The sequence below is a fragment of the Carassius auratus genome, unplaced genomic scaffold (assembly GCF_003368295.1).
Source record: "Carassius auratus strain Wakin unplaced genomic scaffold, ASM336829v1 scaf_tig00215941, whole genome shotgun sequence".
In the NCBI taxonomy this organism is placed as follows: domain Eukaryota; kingdom Metazoa; phylum Chordata; class Actinopteri; order Cypriniformes; family Cyprinidae; genus Carassius; species Carassius auratus.
The window spans coordinates 260,233-268,527 of NW_020528321.1; the positions used below are offsets into that span (position 1 = coordinate 260,233).

General features: G+C 36.1%; 1 long non-coding RNA gene across 1 annotated transcript; it reads right to left on the bottom strand.

Moving 5' to 3' along the window:
* Positions 1–1,435: 1,435 nt before the first annotated feature.
* Positions 1,436–7,820, bottom strand: LOC113096479 (uncharacterized). The gene is made up of 3 exons (XR_003288517.1): positions 7,714–7,820; positions 4,730–6,554; positions 1,436–3,042 (listed from the first exon to the last, which is right to left on the bottom strand). It is a non-coding gene; the product is annotated as an uncharacterized LOC113096479 (long non-coding RNA).
* Positions 7,821–8,295: the final 475 nt, after the last annotated feature.

Sequence of the window (8,295 nt, forward strand, 5' to 3'; positions counted from 1 at the left end):
CCAGGTAAGAGTGGACCATGGGAAGGAGTTCTACCTTACTCTTTACATGCAAGAGAAATTGGCCAGCCACCGCCACAACACTGAGAGGCCACCATATATGCAAACACCATCAACAAAGGTGAGTAGCAATATATGCACACACCCTGATTGTAATTTGTAAGTTTCAATGATTTTAATGTCGGTCTCCCTTTTAATTAATTCCTTATGCTTGTATATATTCGTAATGTAAAGCTGAAGGTTGGTGATAATTGTGTAGTGTTGAAATCAGCTCATGTTGGACAGTATTCTCAGTGTAAAGAATCTAAATAAGTATTTTATATTTTGCTTCGACAGAATCACACTATTGAAAGAATTTGGCCTGATATCAACAATAGGGTGAACTACCCTTTAAAAGTGGCATTGGTCCAACTAGTGGATCAAGAGGTGTTGGATATGGAGGACATGATGTCCAAATTCTGTGTGTCATCCTTGACATGCCAGTTGGCTCGGCTTGGAATTGACCGTGTTGTGCAAGCGTGGAATGCCCACAGGATTCCAGGTTTGTGTTGGGGTTTGTCTCAATAAAATTTGAGTCTGATTGCATGTCATCTCATTGTGAACTAAATTTTGAAAATGCGTTCTAAAATCGGTGATGCCTATTATTAGTGGTGACCCGTACTCAGAAATCACATTCTGTATTTAACCCATCCAAAGTGCACAGACAGGGCAGTGAATTCACGGCAGTTCTCTCTAACAACTAAACCACGAACTTCTCTCATATAATCAAGAAATTCAACCAAGATCATACGATCATCAAAAGCATAAATCACCTGCTAGATCAAGAGTTGTATCCGCATTGCACAAATGTTTGCTGCAAAACAATAATGTGATTGTATAGAAGCAAAATTGTGAAAACCGCTTAAAGGCTCAAGATATCAACTGAAGCAAATACTCACCACAATTATGGTGGCAAAGTGTTTTTTTTTTTTTTTTCAATTGATTTCATCCAAGGCTGTGCTTAAAGTCAGTTGTAGTTCTTGTGCTTCTCTTTTCTTCAATTATGTTGATTGTAAACAGCAGGTGTTCATCACTAATGCATCTTCATTTAATTAGTCACTTAATTATCTCATTAACTTTAACTCTGAGGAATTGGGATTTGACTCCAGACTCGTTTGTGACTTGGAAGGAATGGCTTGGTTCCTCCTCTGTTGAAATCATCTGATGAGTTCATGGGTGGAACAAAAATATGGCAGGACTTTTACTCTTTGGCCCCTGGACTTCCCACCTCTGGTTCTGAGACCATCATCGAGCTTTGTACTATAACATTAAGTCCTAGGTAATTTTATGCAACATTTATAAAAATACATTTTCATAGTGGTTTTGGTAAAGCAAATTCACATTTTACTAGGCAAATACTAAATGTTATGTTGCAGTAAATAACAGAATAATTTGCCTAATAACAACAGTCATCCTTAAGCTATCGTAGATTGTTCCCCCTCAGAGGACCACAATGGAAATAAGCCTAAGGCTTTTTTGTGTATTTTATCCTCGACAGTTTTTTTTTTTAAATGCGTATGAATTGGTCTTTTGGGCTTGATTGTACTTGTTTCAACTTTATACACATGAAGCAAGATTGTGGGTCAGCTTCTCAAAATGCTTTGACAAAGTGGGATTTATTTGATGTAAAAAAAAAAAAATGTATTGTATAGCTTGAGCAATGTATCCTTTTTATCTTTACTACTTTTAGGAAAGGGAATCCCCAGTTACTTGGCCAGAGATGGATGCCCAAAACGCGTATCCACAGACCTTTTGCCAGAGGCATCAGTGGCTGCAGACTGGTATGAGCAAGAGGTGGGATCATTGACAAGAGTATCACACTTTGGCACCAACCCCTTTCAGAGTGCACAGGACCAGGAAACTGCAGAGAGGGAATTTGCTCTGCAATGGCCAGATGTGACTGTAATGTTGGACAATGCTGTCAACAATCAACCAGAAGATTTTAAGTCTGGACTCCAAGGCCTGATTGATTTGACCAGAAGACATTGTCAGCATTGATATTACTTGCACACATCAGTGACTTGCTTTAGCCTCAGTGTTCCCATGACATCATCCCTCAGTGGCTTCTGAAAACCTGTTTATAATTGTTTTTGTTTTTGCCTTAGCAATATTTTCAGTGCTAACAAATTTTAACACATGACAATTAAAAAAAAAATTATGTGGTAAGTTAGGTTAAAGTTGTTGTTTTGTGTGGCAGACTAAACACAGACTGTTGAACTTTTAATAAAAATATGCTTGGTTCAGGTTTGAAATTCATCATCTTTTATTATATAGGCTATGCAGTCTAATATCATAGTAAGCCCCCACCCAGAGACGTTGCTAGTCATGAAGCTCTACTGGGGCACAGGGGCACATTCTTCGTACGTTGCTTAAAACATCCGAGATCAAATGACATCCTAGATCATATCGTGCTAATCCTGATCTGGCTAATTGGGTTCTTCGAACACACCTGCCGGTTATGATTATCTGAGATAACTGCGCGTTCATGCGCTGGTTCAAAAGGGGATATGTATCGATAGTAGAAACATCAGCAACGCTGTTCAGCATGGCCAAAGAGCGCGCACAGCTTTTCTCCTCCACAGAGCAAGATAGTTTATTCGGAATTTTAATGTTTTATACAAAACGCCTGGAAACACCTTAAAGTCTGCAAAAGCCAGGAGAGAGGGCTGTCAAAAAGTAGCCGACAATTTAAATCCGTTAGAAGTGGCCATGCTAGATGTTTTTAGAACTTATTAGAATAAAGTTTATATTTTTGTATTTTAGTACCAACACAAAGACTTTAGCACATGGGGTCTGTGATACATTACAAAAAAATCTTTAATTTCTTAAGTGAACCTTTTTTTGTTGAGTTGGCAGTGTGAACTCATCGGTTCATCAGAGAGCAGCTTCATTCCTGAATCTTGCAGGTCATTTTGACCCACGTCCAGCTCTCTCAGTGAGTTTGATGATTGTAGAGATGAAGACAAACATTTACAGCGTTGAGCAGTGAGATAACATCCATCACATCTACAAAACAAGATGAAATATGGTTCAATATAAAAAAAAAGATAGTAGGTTAAAATATTGTAATCTATGTTCTGCAAATGGCATTGGTCATATGTAGATTAATAAGGTCCTTATAGATTTTTTTAAGGATTTGTATTGAAAAATGTTTTTGGACAATCTGGGGCATTTTTGGCACCTTAACATTCTTTATAACTCTTGAGTATTGGCAAACAAGTAGAAATTCAGAGAACAGAAGTTGAAACCTAAATACTAGGGGTGCTCAGAATTATCGGCCACTGATTGTTATTGGCCTATAATGGCTTTGGGAAGTTTGATAAGTGGTCTCTATAAAAGGTATCTCATACTGATCTCATCATCAACTGATCTCAAGCTTTTTTGTCAGACATAATTTCACAAACTGTATGAATCACTGCAAACTCTCTCCCTCTCTTTTTCCCTCTCAAGATTTGCAAATGGTTTCAAATCAACACATCGCCTCTGCACTATAAGTGTGCTGCATGCTGCACAGTCGACACAGGAATTGTTATTTGCACAATAGAGGCAGTGTCACCTGATTACTAAAATCTTTAAACCTTTCCATTTGTTTAAACTATTCAGCACTCGTACACACTCCTAGAAACTGTGCACTCATGCACACTCACCTCACATACAGCTTGAGAAAACAGGCTTGCACTGTGTAAGTTATTGTGCAACAACTGGCCCATTGTAAAAACAAAAATGCCGTGTATGTTCAAACATTTGGGTGAGATAATGATCTATTTTTTAAACTTTGCATCACATAAAGGCACATAACCATTTTATTCTGTTTAATTTGTATAATTGCCTTTTAAGTGCTTAAAGATAACATCCTATAATATTGAAAACTAAATTTCTAAAGATTAATCAAATTAATATAAAGTTATAATTTTTCAATAAATGTTTTTTTCATATTAATTTAATAGGCACTAATGTACAAGACCTCAAACATGTAAGTAGTCAAACAGAAACCACATACTGCACTCCACATATATCTCATGAAAGGAAAGATTTTTACAAAGGGGTTTATAGGCTTCTATTTTGGTCTAACTTTAAGATGGTGTGATATCTTTTATAAATTCAGTTGTCCCTTTCGACACCAGTGTGTATTGCTGTGATCTGTTTCATCAAACCCAAACTATCTGTTTTTTTCTCTTTTATTTACACCCTTAAATACATGTGCCCACCATGCATTGTTTCTGTAGAGCAGAGAGGTGGTGGTAACACAGGGGCTTGGGCCCGTCAGCAGTGCTTGCAGCTATTAATTATACTGTAATAATGATATTACAAATAAATGACTGGTGTGCATCAGAGTAATTTTTTTTTTTGTATTTCTAAATTTACAGATATAAGGTACGCAAAATACAATTTACACATGATATAATATGTATTAAGTTTATAATGGATATTATTGTTAAATAAATATAATTTTATTCTATAATAATTTCATAATATTACATGGTATTGAGAAAACGTCTGTGTGTCATTGGTGGGTTTTACTTATGGGAAAATACTTATGGAATTATAACAATTGTATCCGCTTGCAACAGCTTCTGATTTTCATGTCAAAGAAAATATGTCAGTGTCATAATATGAGAGAATTACAATGTTAATGTGTCTCAACAAAACAGACACATTCAGTTTTATCTCCATCACATGAAGTAATACTCACAGAGCTTTTCTGCACTCCTGCACAGCTGATATCAGTCTCCTGGTACCCTCATCTGATGTGCTGATTTTCTTCAGATCAGACTCTGAAGCATGTAAGCGATGGTTGAGCAGTGAGCAAAAGAGAGCTTATTCACTGAACAATTCTCTGATTTCACAAACTCTTGAATATCTAGAGTTTGATTGTTCATTTCCAGCAGAAGGAGGTACAGGTTGATGCATCTGTTAGCTGCAAGACCTTCATCACCCTTGATTTTGTCTTTAATGTACTCAGTGATTCTCTTGATGGTCTCTGAGCTGTTCACTGTGTGTGTCAGTAGATCCTGTAAGAGTCTCTGATTGGACTCCAGTGAGATCCCCAGCAGGAACCGCAGGAAAAGATCCAGGTGTCCATTTTTACTCTGTAAGGATTTATCAACTGATTCTTTTAGTAGATCATACAGACAGACTTGTGTTTCTCTTGTACCAGTGATACCACCAGACATCTGATATTCTTCACTCATAAACAACTTCAGTGATTTCTCATTCTCGACTACATGGCAGTAAAACAGAAAGAAAGCAGCTAGAAACTCCTGAAAGCTCAGATGAATGAAGCAGTAGACTTTCCTCTGATGGATCACAGATTCCTTCTTAAAAAATCTCAGTGCACATCCCAGAATACACTGAGACGTCAGTGGCGTCTATGCCGCTCTCAATCAGGTCCTCTTCATAGAACATCACATTGCCCTTTATCAGCTGATTGAACGCCAGTTCAGCAAGTTTCACAATCAAGTCTCTGTTGGACTTCAGGTGTTTCTCTGGATCTCTCTCATCATACTTCTGATTCCTCATGTTGATCTGAGTCAGCAGGAAGTGGATGTACATTTCAGTCAGAGTTGGAGGGATTTCTGCACTCTCATCTCATTTCAGGAGGTTCTGAAGCACAGTGGATGAGATCCAGCAGAAGACGGGGATGTGACACATGATGTGGAGGCTTCTTGATCTTCTAATGTGTGAGATGATTTTGCTGGCTTGATGCTCATCACTGATTCTCTTCCTGAAATATTCCTCCTTCTGAGGCTCATTGAATCCCTGAATTTCTGTCACACGGTTGATGTATTTTGAGGGGATCTGATTGGCTGCTGCTGGTCTGGAGGTGATCCAGATGAAAGCAGAGGGAAGCAGGTCTCCTCTGATGAGGTTTGACATCAACACACCCACTGATGAAGACTTATTCATATCAAGGACTCTCTCATTATCTGAAAATGTCAGTGGAATTCTGCTTTCATCCAGACCATCAAAGATGAACACAACTTTAAACTCCTCATAAATCTTTGAGTCCAGATCTTGAAGTTCAGGATGAAAGTCCAGCAGAAGTCTGTAAAGACTGTACTGGTGATCTTTAATCAAGTTCAGCTCTCGAAATGGAAGCACAAACATGAAATCTAAATCCTGATTGGCTTTTCCTTCGGTCCAGTCCAGAATGAACTTCTGCACAGAGACAGTTTTTCCAATTCCAGCGATGCCTTTAGTAAGAACGGTCTTGATTTTATCTTTCTCCTCACATTTTGATTCATGTAAGGGTTCAAAGATGTCATTACAGTAGATTGGAGTGTCTTGTGTTCTGGCTGTTTTCTCCATCTGTAAAACCTCATGTTCTTCATTCACCCTTTCACTCTCTCCTTCTATGATGTAGAGCTGTGTGTAGATCCTGTTCAGGAGGGTTTGATTGAAATAATCTCTCAAACTTGTTCCTCATGCTGGTTTTGTGTTGGTTTTTAACTCTTTGTCTGGTCTGACAGTCAGGGTTAGTGCGGGTCAGACAGGGCACCACTTCACCTCTCGTCACTCTGCAGAAAAAGAGAAATGAAAAGAACAACAACAACAACAACAAAACTATGAAAATGCATTGTTATAAATGTTTTGAGTACATCAAATTCTAAAAATTAATTTGAAGTGAAACCAGGTTTAGACCTTTTTTCTTTATTTTCTTTGTAAATTATATATATATATATATATATATATATATATATATATATATATATATATATATATATATATATATTTTAATTTAATTCAGATTTACAGATTTAAAAAATATATATATTTTTCTTTATTTCAAAGTTTAAAAATGATTTTAAATTGTATTTTGTTTTCATATATTTTAGATGCACACCTATTCAGGTGTAGCTCGCTCTTATCATACATTTGTTTTCGTGCTGTAAACATACTAAACACATACCTAATGAATACTCTTGGATTTTTGCGTGTTGGTGTGTCGCTGTGTTCATTTATTTTTTTAATTCGCCAATTTTTACCATTTTAAAGAAAAATTTTCCTCCAAAGCATAAATGTTGATTTTTAACCAGCTTTGTACTGTTACAATAATGGTAATAAACGTACTTTAAATGTTTATTACCAAATGTGCCAAAGTACTCTTTCTCTGATATCCGTTTATTTGTCAACAAAAGTTCACCGCAGCAAAACTGCATTATATGTGTTGAAGATTTGTAAAAAAAAAAAAAAAAAACAAGAAAAAACAGCCTTTTATTTTTCACTGATACACAGCTGGGTTTTGAAGATTATGCTTTTTCCATGATAAAAGTAGTGCAATAGAAGCACAAAGAACAGCGTACTTGCAGTAACTTCTCAGAGACCATAAGAATGTGTGTGTTAGATCAGTGTGTTGATTAATTGAATTGAGGTAATGCAGTGTGATGATGTCGATATAGCTTGGGACATTTTTAAGAACAATTTCTTGAAAGTCTTGAACAAAGTTGTGCCTTACAAGGAGATAAGAATTAAACAAAAAACAGAACCTTGGATGACAGATAGTATTTTGAAAGATATTAAGGAACGCAATGATAGTTTAAAAGCATTTAGAAGGAATGGAAATAAGGATGACTATGAACACTTTAAACATAAAAGAAATGAGACAAGATGTAAGATTAAAGAAGCTAATTTTTTTTTATGAGAATAATGTACGAGAATGTGTTGGTTCAAACCTACCTCTGTCTGAAGAAGAACATCAAACACAAACTTCATTCAGTTCATAAATCCATTCTTACTCTAGATAGCAGCACTAAAATGATCTGTTCTCAAACTGAACATTATACACAAACAGGTTTTCCATCCTATTGTCATTCATGTTCTTCCTTTCACCAAAAAAGTAGTCTGTTCACTTAAAACAAACTGGTTCAACCGGTTTATATTTTTACCTGTAAGTGATGATTGGTCATGCGTAAGTTTTATTCATTTCTGAATAAGTCCCAATCTAATCTAGTTACAAACACAAAGGCATGTTTACAGTAATGTTAACACTTTACCTATTTCAAGATGACAACAGCATAAATTATCTAGGTTACCGTTTACAGAAAATGTCACAAACTCTGCAGTAAAGTGAATGAATGACAGGTGAGAATGAAATCATAAGCTGTTATTAACGTTCCTCATAAATTATGTTTTTTTCCTCTAAGTTTGAGTACAAATCTGTTCATCATCAAATTTATATTTTTCAAATTATTTTCACAAGTTGCTAAATAAATGAATGTATGACTTCACACAATTGTGATGCTGATTTGATACAATATT